Below are 14,405 nucleotides of genomic sequence, written 5' to 3'. Positions count from 1 at the left end.
CAAGCGGTGGAAAGTAGTGTTGAACTACATCAGGGTCCCTTCTGGGGCTCTTAAGGGCATGGCCAGACTGTCGTTTTCTAATCTTTATTTAAGAGCGGAATTGTACCGTATGTGTAGCTCCACAGTTTGCTTAAAGACAATTTTGGTTTTCACATAATGCAGTTACTGGGCTGCAATTTGAAGAGGAGAGGGGGAAAGGGGGCTTTCCTCTTGGGCTGGTCATTCCCCTCTCTGATACACCAAGCTGCTTTTACCTCTCTGGAGGAAAGTTACACGTACCACAGGGGTGGCAGTTTTTGAAAGGTACACAGAGGAGAAAAGGCTAAGAAGCCCCTCCCCCTCCCCCCTGTACCAGTTTGCATTTTCAAGTTGCACAGCAAGCCAACTCAACCCAAAACAGAATCATATATATGATTTCTGCTTTTGTTATATAATATATATATATAACAAAAGCAGTAATTGTTGTGGTGAAGGTGTGAAGAATTTAATTGTTCCCCTCTACACTGCCCTGTTTTTGACTGTTCCTCCCAAGTGGCTATTAGCATTGTCAAAGAAAAAACAAGCACCTATAATGTACCTGTCTTTTCCCCATCCCAGCCAACGTAAGAGGCGGGGGGGAGAATTTTTAGGAAATTTTAGGGGGGACAATCACGCTCCTGATCCAAACTGAGGGAGACTGGGAAGAAAATTGGAAAGTAAATAAATGAATGCAATTGAATTAATTAAATCTATCCTTGAATCGAATATAGGAAAGGTTGTTCTGCGACATCCCACAACATGAAAAGTGCTCTTTCCATACATTCATCTCTGTCCCTCCCTTATCACCTGAAAACATTTTTCTCCAGGCATTTGTTCTTCATCTGTATATCCTTCCTTCCCACCCCTTTTCATGAATGTGCTTTAATATAATTATAAGATTTATCATGATTTTATGCAGGTACCACATATCTTGTATTATTGTGCTTCATAAAATGCTCATGCACCAAGTGGCCAGGAGCACTATATTCAATTGTTTCTATCTTTTCATTGGTTTTAATTGTCAAATTAATTTTTTTGTGATATAAAGAAGTTAAGCACAGTTTTTGGACACTGTGTAACCAGTCCATAATTAATTCTCATCAGGGTCCTCTATGAATAGAATACAGCCAATATGTCTATTCATCACAATTGAATGAATGTCACACTTAATAGGATGTATTGCTCTCTCTTACATCCATTTTATATCTAGAACTCTGGAGCATAATAAAGTGAGCTCATTTATCATTTTAAAGTGTTGATTTTTCTGTTTCCTTCATTAACTTTTAAGATTGGGTATGATCAAAACATTGACAGCCATTATTGAGCCACAATCCAGCACGGAATTTAATCTCATGAAATCTATTGTGACCTTTGTATTTTACTCAGTGTCCAAAAATTTGTAACTGCTCTAATTATAATGGAACAGAAACAACAACCTATCACCTGATCGATGTGCAGAATGTGATTAGAAAAAATATACAACAACAACAACAACATGAGTCAATTGAGTCTTTCTGCTTTTTAAGCTCAGTAGCAGAGCATGTGGTTTGCATGCAGAAGTTTCCATCTCTAATTTCTCCAGTTAAAAGGGCACCAAGTTCAGGGCAAAGTCTAAGCCCAAATCCTTGGGAAGTGACTGCCAATCAGATTAAAACATAACAGACCCAGTGGGCCAACGAGACAACTTCACATGTCTATAAGCTATTCTACCACAAAAGGAATTTACATCTGCACAAAGTATTTATGCAAAAGTACTTCGGGATGCTGCTCCAATTGTGTACAAGGACCTTGTACCCAAATGTAAGGGTTCCCCATACATTTTTATGGATGTGGCAGCTCATGCATGTGTGTGCCCTTGAAGTGAATGGCTTTATGTTTAGGGATTCAGAGACCCACTAATGAATCAAAGTGATGGACAGAAAATAATCTACGCACACACAGAGAGAATGGGATTTCCCCACTGACTGCTGACAGCCAGTTGCCCTGACCTGGATGGCAGGTAGCCCAATCTAGTAAGATCTTGGAAGCTAAACAGAGTTGGCCCTAGTTAGTACTTGGATGGGAAGTCCAGGGTCGCTACAAAGAGGCAGGCAATGGCAAATCATCTCTGAACATCTCTTGCCATGAAAACCCTATGGGGTCACCATAAGTTGGCTGCAACTTGACAGCACACACAACACTTGCTTCATGGCCCAACTTGCAGAAAAAAGCACTGAAGGCCTGTGTGTGTAAACCTCTGCATGTATACATCACTTACTGAACTGTGGACAGGTTCTTTATATCATTCTCACCCAGAAATGTCTGGGAATCAATGGGCAGCAAAAAAAACCACAACCCTGAATTTCAAAAATATGGAATCCAATGAGATTTCTTCCACAATGTCTTAGAGGAAAATATTACCACTCTCATCTCACCCCTTATTGTATTGATCTTGCTTTTAGCATAACATATTATATTGTGAAGGTAATCTACCCTAGTTTCAAGCTGAATTCCTTTCCATAAGACATTAAAAGACAGATATGTTAATCCTTGAGGCTGGCTTAATAATATTCCACATGTTTGCTATAAACACAGTTACAGAGCTGATTTTTATTCACTGCTGTGTTGCCTGTCGATTCACATCTTTCTCGTTCCATTACAAAACATACGTTATGTAAATTTATAGCTGTTCTCCCCTGATATCGACACAATTTCTGAGCATGTTACAGAGCACAAGGAAAGCGCCGTCCCTCTTATGTTCCAGGGGCAGAGAGTATAGCGGGAAGAAGCAGAAGCAGCACTAAGGCTACTTTTAAGGCTAAACTACACATATCGCTACAGAGCCATGACCAGATGTGCAGTTTAGATGCAAAGAGAAGCTGCAGGGAAGGGGGATATGGACAAATGAATACCATTGGGGAAGGGGTGTTACCCTTTGCCCCTCTCAGATAATGCCTCTGCATTATCTGCCACCCACAGGCAAAATAATAACAACTGCACTTATACACCACTTTTCTAGATAGATTAGTGCTCAGCCAGAGCAGTGAACAAGTTAGTATTATTATTATCCCCACAATACAGCTGGGGAGCTGGGGCTGAGAGGACTGGCTTACCCAAGGCCTCCTACTGAGCTCACGGCAGTAGTGGGATTCGAACCAGAACAGTGCAGATTCGCAGCCAAACTACTTAACCGCTGGGACATTTATATTATATTATACTAGATTATTATTTAAAATTATATTATTATTATTTTAAGTTATATTTTATATATACAAAAGTTACAAAACATGCACAAAACAATTATATGTACTATTATGTATTGGAAAGAGAAGTAACAATATTAACAACCTTTAACTCTGTTCCCTCTTCTCACCTGAAACTTACTATTACTAGAGTGTAAAGATTTATACTCTGGCTTTCGATCAAATGATCTGACAAACAACAATTTAAATTCAATGTAACCCTGCCCCCCCAAAAAAGAATGACTCTTACAGACTTTGGACTTTGGACTAGTGAGACAGGGACCAGAGTCACGTCTATAGTACTTGGGCAACTCTCCTTTGAACACAGTGTTCTTTCTGGCAGGGAGGAGCCTCTGCCTGCTCCTTCTTTGGGCCAGTGACTGTGGTCAGGCTGGTCTCCCCCACACACCTCCAGAGGCAACCTCCCAATGGACCTCTGGATGGTGGCAGAGGCCAATAATGCCTTGCCTTGCCTTGCTTTGCCTTGCCTTGCTTTATTGTGTGTTCACAGGTCAAAGTCAATTTCATCCGATACCTGTCATTGTCGCTATTTGCTTCATGCCATTGTCCAAGTGAGCTCTGGCACAGGAAAACTTATGCCACAACAAATATGTGAGTGTGTACGGTACCCAAAAAACCTTTGTTTTGCTTCAATCTTCTGCATCTATTCATCAGACTTGATGCCATACGAAAGGCTAACATCCTGCCTTTTCTTTTCCTATAAAGAGCTAATGATGTCAGACTTCTTCCAAACATAATAATAGCTTGTAAATTTGGGGGAACTTACCCTGAAGTTAAACGTATTCTGTGGTTCGAAAGAGTTTTGTTGACCCCACAGTCTGATGCAGGGAATGCCTTCTCATTTGACCGATATCTGTTGGAAAAAGTGGATAGAATCAAACTTACAAAATTCTTCTTCAAAAAGAGTGAGGAAGCTGAAGAGAAAGCTGGACTTCTCCAAAAAAGCAAGGAAGGAATGTGAGAGCTTTAGTTGTGGCAGATAAGTAGGATTACGGAGCTGCTGGATAACAAAAGGGTAAGCAAGCACAAGCGCACAAGCAGTAATTTGTCTAAAGCAATGGTTTTCAAATGTGTTCCTGGTAACCCTGGAGTTCCTCAGAAACTCACCAGAGATCCTAGAGAGGATCCCTAATCCTTCAGGCGTTCCTGAAGAGTAAGCAATACCCCTTCAGGAAACGTTCTAGGGCTTCTGTATGAGAAAGTTACCCAAGGGATCTGTAACATGTATAAGGGAGCCCCTTCTGATCTCCACCCCCATGGTCCACACTCATTTCTTGTATTATATTTACATTAAGTAAACCCGCTGAATTGCAGCTTCCATGGAGATCACTCTCCGTGGACTATCCCAGGTCTCATTTAAATCCTATTCAACCATCCAAGCCATCAAAGCAAAGTCCACAGCTTATCTGCAAAGTTGATGGAACTAAGCCTCTTTTGCAAGGAACTTAAGGTCTGCTTCTGAACTTACATTTTTTAAAAAATATTATTTTATTGGTGCAAAACAGAATTTTTAAAAAAGCAAACAGAAGATTAAAAAATAAAAACTGCACTCACTACAAAAATACTATTGGCAAATCTATACACAGGTGTCTATAAAAATTTTTCAAAATAACTAAAAATAAGTCCATACATTCAAATGTTGATAAGTTTACAGTGATTTACTGGAAGTGGGTTTTTGCCTTTCCTATGTTGAAGTATAAGTCTTTTAGCAACTGTAAAGGCAGAGTCCATTTCCATTGGCCATAGGTTAGATTCCAAGAGACAGGCAAGTAGTTTAATAATATATTAACATCCTAAAAAATGTGAGTTTCTTAACACAAAATTAATATGACTAATAACTTCCTCCCAGAAGGGCTAAATGACTAAATATATCCAAAGAAAATGCTTAAAGGATGCATTTTGTGAATTACACTGCCAACAGTTAGACACTATACTTAAACCTTTAGTAAAAAGACATTGTGGTGACCGGTATACCCTAAACATTATTTTTGCTGAATAAGTCACAACTTAAAATCCATAGTAGCAACAGGTATATGGCTTAAAGCCTTATCACATTGCTTTAACAAAATTTTGTCAAATGCTTTTTCAGCATCAAGTAAAAGAATAGCAACTTAATCAGACCTCTTTCTATTTAATGTAAGCAGATAAGCAACCAGTTTACGGAACTACAAGTGACAAAAGGCACAGATTGGACACTTGTCAGCTTCCCGCAAGTTTTGATGAGAAATGTAGGCATCCTGGTCTTGCAGCTTGGCTCTCTGACTGCTGTCCAATGGACTTTTCAACTGTCACTTGTCCAACATTCCGCCAAGCTGCCTACATTTCCCATCAAAACTTGAGGGAAGCTGACAAGTGTCCAATCTGTGCCTTTTGTCACTTGTAGTTCCGCTCTAAGATTATCAGATCCTTGCCTACTTTGTAGGAATCCTACCTGGTCTACATGGGCCAAAGTTCTAATAACCTTTTAAAGTCTGTTAGCAAGAATGGCAGTTATTATCTTAGCGGCCACATTCATCAAAGAAATAGGTCGAACATTTGCACATTGAGTGTGGTCTTTGCCTGGCTTTGAAATGACAGTAATATCCTGCAGTGCTGCTGGCAATACACCAGATTCAAAAATCTCATAGTACAACTGATATAATTTTGGAATTAAATGATCTGCAAAGGTTTTATACCATTCAATAGGAAACCCATCTGGTCCTGGAGATTTACCAGTGCTCATATTTATCATCACAGCCTTAATTTCATCCATATGCAAGGGCTCAGTGAGTAGCTGTTGCTGAGCCACATCTAAATATGGAAGATCAAGCTGAGAGAAGAATGTCTCCAAGTCTTCTCTTGATGGTTCTTTGCCCTTACTATACAATTTAGGGTAAAACTTTTGAAACTGCAAATTTATTTCAATAGAGGTGGTATGCATTACATTCTCCTCATCCTCAATCATAGGAATATAATTCTTGTTCTTTTGCTGCCTTAAATAATAATTACTATTACTATTATAGATTTTTTAGTCCGCCCTCCCCACCAAGCAGGCTCAGGGCGGAGCACAACATTTTAATTTACATAAAAACACATAAAAGCAGATAAAACATTACAATAAAATTTAAAACACTACATACAATAAAAACTTCTCAAATGGCGATGGAAGAGTTACTTCATTTCAGACATGGCCCATATATCCATATGGGCAGATCTTTTCAAATCAAGTCAAGTATGGCCGGCGGGGGCCCAGCCTAGCCTCCACCATATGCCTGGTAGAACATCTCTGTCTTACAGGCCCAGCAGAAGGATAATAAATCCCGCCAGGCCCTGGTTTCATCAGACAGAGAGTTCCACCAGGCCGGTGCCAGAACCAAAAAGGCCCTGGCTCTGGTCGAGGCCAGGCAAGCCTTGCTAGGACCGGGGACCACCAAAAGTTTTTTGTGTGTAGAACGAAGTGTCCTCTGGGGTATATCTAGGGAGAGGCGGTCCCGCAGATATGCTGGACCCAGTCCGCATAGGGCTTTATAGGTCAGCACCAAAACCTTGAACCGGACCCGGTACTCAACTGGTAGCCAATGCAGCTGGCGTAATATAGGTGTTATATGTTCCTAATGATGGGCCAATGATCTGCCAGCTTGCTCTTTTCTTTCCTCATATGACTAGTGCAGGTACATCAAAGCTTATTCTGCTTTCATTGACAATATATTATTTAACTCATATTTAACCTTATTCAACTCTTGATAGAGATCTGGATTGGGAGATGTAGCAAACTGAATTAACTAATATTTCAATGTATTTTTCATGTTCATTTCTTCCCTTTCTCTAAGCTCCTTCTTATGAGATGCATATGCAATAATCCTCTCTCTGATAAAGGATTTACAAGTTTCCCATTCAATAGCATGAGTATTTGCAGTTCAGTCTTTGGTTAATATTAAAATACTCTGCAAGATCAGCTGTCATCTGTGTTTTGAAAGTTTCATCATTGAGCAGATAATAATAAAAAGGGGGTTAATTCTCCACTCCCCCCCCCAGTGTATTGTTTCCCCAGCTGAAAATATTTGCTGCTTTATTGATTGGTGGTAGAGAGTGCCCTCAAGTCACGGCAGATTTATGATGACCTCTGGTGGGGTTTTCATGGCAAGATTTAACAGAGGTGGTTTGCCATTTCCTGACTCTGCAACTCTGGTCTTCATTGGAGGTCTCCTACCCAATTACTAACCAAGACCAACACTGCTTAACTTCTGAGATCTGACTGCTTAGTTTCTGAGATCAGGCTCACCTAGGCTATCTAGGTCAAGTTGCTTTATTAATTATTTAGGATTTATTTATTTTTTCTATATATTTTTATGTGGCTGGCCTCCAAGGAGCTCATGCCTCCTACATTTTATCCTCACAACAACTCTTTAGAGATAAATCAGGCTGAGTGTGTGATTGGACCAAAGTCACCCAGTGAGCTTCCACGGTAGAGCTGGGGTATGAAGATAGTAGGATTATTAACTCCAAGCTGGGAAATTCCTGATGGTTGGGGGGGGGGGTGGAGCCTGGGGTGAGCTAGGGGCTCCACCAGAATATGAGGCCACAGATTCTGCTCTCCGAAGCTGCCATTTTCTCCAGAGGACCTGATCTCTGTTCATCTGAAGGACATTTGAAATTCCAGGTGAGTTCCAGCTACCATCTGGAACTTGGCAACCCTAATCTTGCATCATATATCCTGCACTCCCCTCACTGACTTGCCTATGCCCTGTGTCCCCTTTACTCCATATTCCTTAAGAAAGAACAAAAGAAAGGTCTGCGATGAGAAGATCTTGCCCAGTTCATGAATCTCCCCGCAAGATTTATTTATTTATTTGGAAGATTTGCATCCTGCCTTTCAGTTAGAAACTAATATACACAGAGGCTTACAACATGGAATTAAAACCAAGATAAAATGAGAACTAACAAAGAGCAGAATAACACCTTAATAGAAGGAAGTTAAAACTTGAGCCAGGAAAACAACCACTGAGGATAAAATCAACAATGGCCAATAAAACCAACATTACAGATTTAAAATAGCATGGATTCAGAGAGTTAAAATGTTCTTTGGAACAAAATAATCTGCATATTCTTTTGGGTGGTGGGTGAGAACTCTTGGGGAGAGTTTTAGGTGGGTAGCAGTGTAAAAACAGCAGGATTTTAGTCCAGTGGCATCTTTGAGACCAACAAGATTTTTATAAGCTTTTGAGACTCAGAGATAGAGATAGGCATGGAACAAAAAAAACATGAACCAGGAGGTTCATGGTTCGTGGGTTGCACGAACCATGAAACTGGACCAGTTATGAACCAGTTCATGGTTTGTGGGGTTTAAATGCCCCTTTCCATCCTTAACAGCGGCAGGGAAAGGGGCATTTAACAGTTTAAAGGGCCCGTTCTTGCCTCGCAAGCGGCAGGTCACTTTAAACTATCAGCTGGCAGGCGGCAGAGGGGGGATCCCTCCCTCACCGCCTGCCAGCTGATAGTTTAAAGGGACCTGCCAGTGGCAGAGCCCTTTAAACTACCCAAACCCCAGCCCCCCTACCCCCTACCTCCTAGCTCCCAGCCCCAGCCCCACACTTACCTTCCCCTGCAGCGTGGCGTTCTTCCTTTCCTCCCAGGAGGGGCAGGAAGGCCATTTTTGGCCTCTTTTGCTGCTCTGGGGGCCCACAGGGTGGCAGAAGAGGCTGAAAATGGCCTTCTTGCCCCTCAAATGGCCGCTGCTGGGGGCAGGGGGGTAGGGGGATAGGGGGGCTGGGGTTTGGGCAGTTTAAAGGGACCTGCCACCGGCAGGTCCTGTTAAACTATCAGCTGGCAGGTGGCAGGGGGAGATCCCTGCTGATGGGGGGGATCCCAGCTTTAAACTAAGGGACCTGCCTTTGCAAGTCCCTTAAAGGGACAGTTTAAATGGCCATTTCCCTGGGGAAGTGGCCATTTAAACTGCCCCTGTAAATACGACCCAACGAACCAGTATACAGTTCGTGGAAGTTCCGTGAAAAGGAGCTTCCACGAACCCTGGTTAACGAACCCCAAACCGGACTGGTTTGTGGGTTTTTTGGGGTCGTATTTAGGTTCATGTCCATCTCTACTCAGAGCTCCCTTCTTTAGACACCTCAGATACTTGGGAGAGGACAGTCTATTGTCTGGGGAGCATGGGTGAAAAAGCCTTATCCCATATACCCATTCTCCTTACCTCTATTCTTGCAAGCACTCAAAACAGAATACCATCAGCCAGTCTCAGATCCTGGACAGATTGACAAAGGTAGAAGTGTTCCTTAAGTATTCTAGACCTAAGCTGTTTAGGTAATTACCAGCACTTTTGACTGGGTTATTTAGTTACTACAGCTTTGTGCTGCAGGAACCTGCTTTCTCCCTCTAGGAAGAAGCTGCTGAGCTCAGAGGAACTTTTGAATCCAAGAGTCCTGTTCTCTAGCTTGAGCTCTTACTGGAAATCATGGTCAGCCAATGGAATTCAAGCAAGTCTTCAAAAATTGCTGTCTTGCTTTCATGCTAAAGATGGACACTGTAATAAAACTAAGAGTGCGCTCCTAGGCAGAATTATTCCTTCTAAGCTTATTGACTTTAAAGGGTACAGCTATGCTTAGGACTGCACTGTAAGAGCCACAATGTATGATCCAGATGTTTTGAAACTGCTGCCCTTTTGCTTATGAACCTCACGACCCTCCTCTTTGTTGGTAGCGCTCAAAAAGTGACCTTGTAGGAATAGCCTCGAGGACAAAATGAGATGCTTTTGTCTCATTCTTCAACTGTTTTTTTAGCTGTGCAGAAGAAAACAAAAATAAGCCTAAACATCCCCTGTGGGGGTTCGGATATTTTATCAAACAACAGCATTCCCAGAAATTGTGGCTTCTTTAACCCATTCAGCTCCAATAAACACCGCTGCCAAATGTTCCCATGTGAGATGGGAATATTCCGCAGTGGCGCTCCTGCTTAGAGGGCTTTTAAAAGGGTTTAGGCAAATCCATCAGTGCGATCCTAAACAGAGTTACACCCTTATAAGTCCTTTGACTTCAATGGAGTTAGGAGGGTGTAACTCTGCTTAGAGTTGTGCTGTAGCTGTACCAGAGACTGTTAATCGTGATAGCTAAATGAACCCTCTGTGTTCTGCAGCAGCTTAGCACTGAATATCAGTTGCTAGGGGACAAACATCAGGAGAAGGTTTGTTCCTTCATGTCCTTCTCATGGGCTTCCTGAAAGCATCTGGCTGGCCAATGCTGGGAAGAAGACAGACAAAATGGACTCCTTTTCTGATCCAGCTGGGTTCTTCTTGGGTTTCTCACGTAAGATTATTTCCCACGTTCCTTTTAACAAACCCAGAGCACGAGGGTATGTATGAAGCTGCCATATGGCTCTCCAAGATGTGAAGAAGGGGCTTTTCTCAGCTCTGGCACTTGAGATTTTTATCTGAAAGTGCCAGGGACTGAACTGGAGACCTAATGCATGCCAAGAATACACTCCGCTGCTGAGCAATGTCCTAACCACAAGATGTGGACCAGCGATTCTCTCTCTTCCCAATTCTACACATTCTTGAAATGTATCGAGAGGAGATGCAAGATTCGGGTCCAATAGCACCTTAAAAGACCAACTACATTTCCAGGGCATGAGCTTTTGAGAGTTAGAGCTCCCTTCATCAGATATGAGGAGTGGAAAAAGGAAGGAGCCCTTATCATCCAGGCAGATGGTTGGAGGGGCATTGTAAATTAGAGCGTCAGGAAGCTAGCTATAATACTTGTTGTAATTAGCTTATTAGAGCATGGGTGCAAGATGAAGAAAATTATCAATTGTAATGCGAGAAAAATCCTATGTCCCAATTCAACCCTGGGGAATCCATTGTTCCAAATTTGCAAATAAACTCAATTTTATTAACTTTTGGAAATACCCACAATAATTATATTCTCTGTGTTGCATTTCCATACATTTCAATACTTGGCACTTAGGAAGATAGGTAAATAGTAGCCAGAGGTAGAAAATTATTCAGAGACTATTGAACAGTTGTCTTGTGGTCTGGATGGAAATCGCCAATATAGAGGGTTCTACTGGAGTCAAGGCAGCTTGAAATTACCAACTAGAGATGCTGTAAATTTGGCAGTGAACATGTTTGACAGTTGAAACACTGTGGTAGACTATGGCAATCAGTTATGAGCCAATTGCTAGCATTGAACAACTAAAATGCCAACCAGACAGTGTGCATTGGGTTTTTATTCAATAGTGCATGCATGAAAACATGGTTTATCCAAACGGATCAGCAGCCATTCGTGTTCCAAGACCCATTTAAATAAACATCACAGGATTGCTTATAAATACAGCATTTATGTATGACTAATGTTAGTAATGTATATGATCTGTGAATTGCCTGCCTAGTGGAGCAGCAAGGAAGGGGGGAAGTAGAACTTCATAGGGTTCTGTGAGATTGCACATGCATGCAAAGCTGCTTGTGCTATACTGTACGGTAAGAAAGGAATACAGTGAAGCAACCTACCCAATAGCCATCAATGGGTTGACTAACAGTGAGTTAAAAAATCGGCTTCCTAATCAGGACTGGTGGCTGGACCACAAGGTGTTTGAGCATCCCCAAACAGAACAAGAATTGATATTTAGAGTCCAGCCTCACAGATAGCTAAAGAGAATTATGAATGCACGCTTCTGTTAAACCAAGGGGGAGGGGGTTACCGCTGACAAGGCATGCCATTGCTACTGTTACTTCCCCGTCTGCACATGCATGTAAGCCAGTGTAATATAATGGTTAGTGTGCTAGTCTAAGACTAGGAAGATCCAGCTTCAAATCTCTTCTCAGCCATGAAGCTTGCTGGGTGACACAACCTAACCTACCTCATGCTGTTGTCATAAAGATAAAAGGGAGGAGGGGAGAACAAAACATACCGTTCAGGATAAAAATGTAATGGAGAGATGTGAATTCATATCAAGATTGGATAAGACATGCTGAGGCCCTAAGATGTGTTTCAGAGGCCCCATAGTATTGTCAAAAAAATTGGCAATTCATTCATTTTTAGTGATTTTTGTTGTTTTTGGAGGCCCCTCATAATCTGAGGCCCTAAACTGTAGTTAACTTAGCTTGTGTGAAAACCCCACTATAATGCTAGGGTTGCCAAACTCTGGGTAAGTGTTACAACAGAGAATCTCCCGTGTGATATTAATGTCTCCACAATTTTTTAATAAAGGATATATTAATTAAGTATTGTTTCACAAATTTATTTATACAGGATAAGGGATGTAATGAACAATTTATATTTCCTTTGTTTCTCTTATCACAACCAAATACTACACCATATATTGCAACCTCCCTCGACCTCAATTATACAGGCATCCTATGCGTTCTAAAAACAATTCATTAAAGTGTCCCGTGCTCAAAGTGCTATCATTGATGTTATTAAAGTGCAATTGCTTTTATGGCATCCTATGACACTATTTCTCATATAGAACTCAATTCGCCTTGCATACAGGTACAATACAGGTACAGTATAATGGTAATTCCAGACACTGTGAGTGTCACAAATCGAAAAGACCTATAATCATAGGTACACGTAGTTGGTTCTGTGACTGCATACTCTAACGGACGGTCCAGATCCTTGTAAGGTCCGTTTCCAAGCTTCTTCCTCAAAGAGCACAGATGTCAAAGATTCATCATAGTTAACCTTCCATATCCCTCTTCGATTTGTCAATTACTTCCATTACAGTTCCCCTAGAGAAAATGGCAACTTCAGAGAGCAAACTCTATGGTATACCATAGATTCTAGGTGAAATCCCTCCCCAGATTCCCCCTCCACAGGCACCACCCCCAAATCTCCAAGTATTTCCCCCAGGCCAGAGTTGACATCCTTATATGATGAGTGCTCCTACTGTAAACGCTGAATCACGCATGGACCAGCGTTTTCAAAAAGTTGTGATTCCAACAGCAGGAACTGGGGCAGCCTTATATATAATACCAACATGGTAGCACCAGTTCATTCACAAGCCCAGCCAGGACCCAAATGCTGGTGGCTCCACATCCTGGCAAGGTGGGGGTCACTTCAAGGATCAGCCAGCCCTGCATCTTTGTGCTACTTTACAGAAAGATCCAGGAAGCATGGGAGGCAGAAAGAAATAATTGTACACTATGGGCCAAGCTTCAAGTGACAAATGACACTTGAACGGCAAGTGTATTTCTCCCTGTTCACTTGCCCTCCACTTGCACTCCACGCGATCCACTTGCCGTTCAAGTGTCATTTGTCACTTGTAGCTTGGCCCTGAGAGAAACAGGAAGACATACATGGAGGGGGAAACCGTTTTTTTAATGCAACCATGAGAGATCAGCCATTTTCTGTCTCCATGCTAGGAAAAGGTTCAGCAGTTGACTTTTGCCTACCCTAAAATTGTTAAATGCATGCAGCATCCATCTTTTTTAAAAGATGCCCACTCAAGAGTGACACCTTATTCACCCAGGAATTTTCAAGTTCTTAGAGTTACCAACCACCCTGGAGAGAAAATTGCCCTTCCCTTTAATAGAGGTGTAATGGGATGTTATTTACCAGGTAGTGTTATTTACCTTCATGCTGTGAAAAGCTTCAACTGCCCCTTAAGCCTCTAGTAAAGGGACAGGACATCCCTAGTGCTTCCACACGTTACAGAGCAATTCCACACATTACAAAGCTCTGTCTCCCATACGAACACCCATCCACTCTAATAAATTTCTGAGGCCCTGCTTTGAGTGCCCTGGCCATGTGAGGCTGGAGGGCAACCCAAGAAAGGGCCTTCTCAGTCATGGCACCAAAACTTTGCCATTCCCTCCCCAGGGAGATTTGTTTGGCCCCCTCTATTGTTGTCTTCTGCCAGCAAGTGAAGACTATTTTGTTTTATTTGTCATACTGTTACTGGCCTCCCTTCCTCCCTGGCTTTGGTATTGTGTGTTTATATGTTTTTATTGGATTATTTTATATAGTATTTTAAATGTTGTTTTAATATTTCAATGTTTTCCTGTTTGCTGCCTTGCAGATCCTATTGGGGTGGAAATGTTGCATTAAAATGTTTTAAATAAATAAATTGTGTGTGTGCGCACACGCACACCAACTGAGGTCCAGTTTCATGCATCTGATGAAGTGGGCTCCAGTCCATAAAACTGTATGTCATAATAAATCT

The 14,405-nt window shown here is 41.7% G+C and overlaps 1 protein-coding gene across 5 annotated transcripts in view; it reads right to left on the bottom strand.

Moving 5' to 3' along the window:
* The window catches only part of LOC129335668 (cystine/glutamate transporter-like), a 45,431-nt gene that overhangs the window by 26,288 nt on the left and 4,738 nt on the right, over positions 1 to 14,405 (bottom strand). For all 5 annotated transcript variants that reach the window (XM_054988411.1, XM_054988410.1, XM_054988413.1 and 2 more), the window contains exon 2: positions 4,027 to 4,113. The gene's annotated coding sequence lies outside the window, so the exon portion shown is untranslated. The remainder of the gene's footprint in view (positions 1 to 4,026; positions 4,114 to 14,405) is intronic.

The sequence above is a fragment of the Eublepharis macularius genome, chromosome 9 (assembly GCF_028583425.1).
Source record: "Eublepharis macularius isolate TG4126 chromosome 9, MPM_Emac_v1.0, whole genome shotgun sequence".
Taxonomy (NCBI): Eukaryota; Metazoa; Chordata; class Lepidosauria; order Squamata; family Eublepharidae; genus Eublepharis; species Eublepharis macularius.
This window is presented reverse-complemented; position numbering and strand designations above follow the sequence as displayed.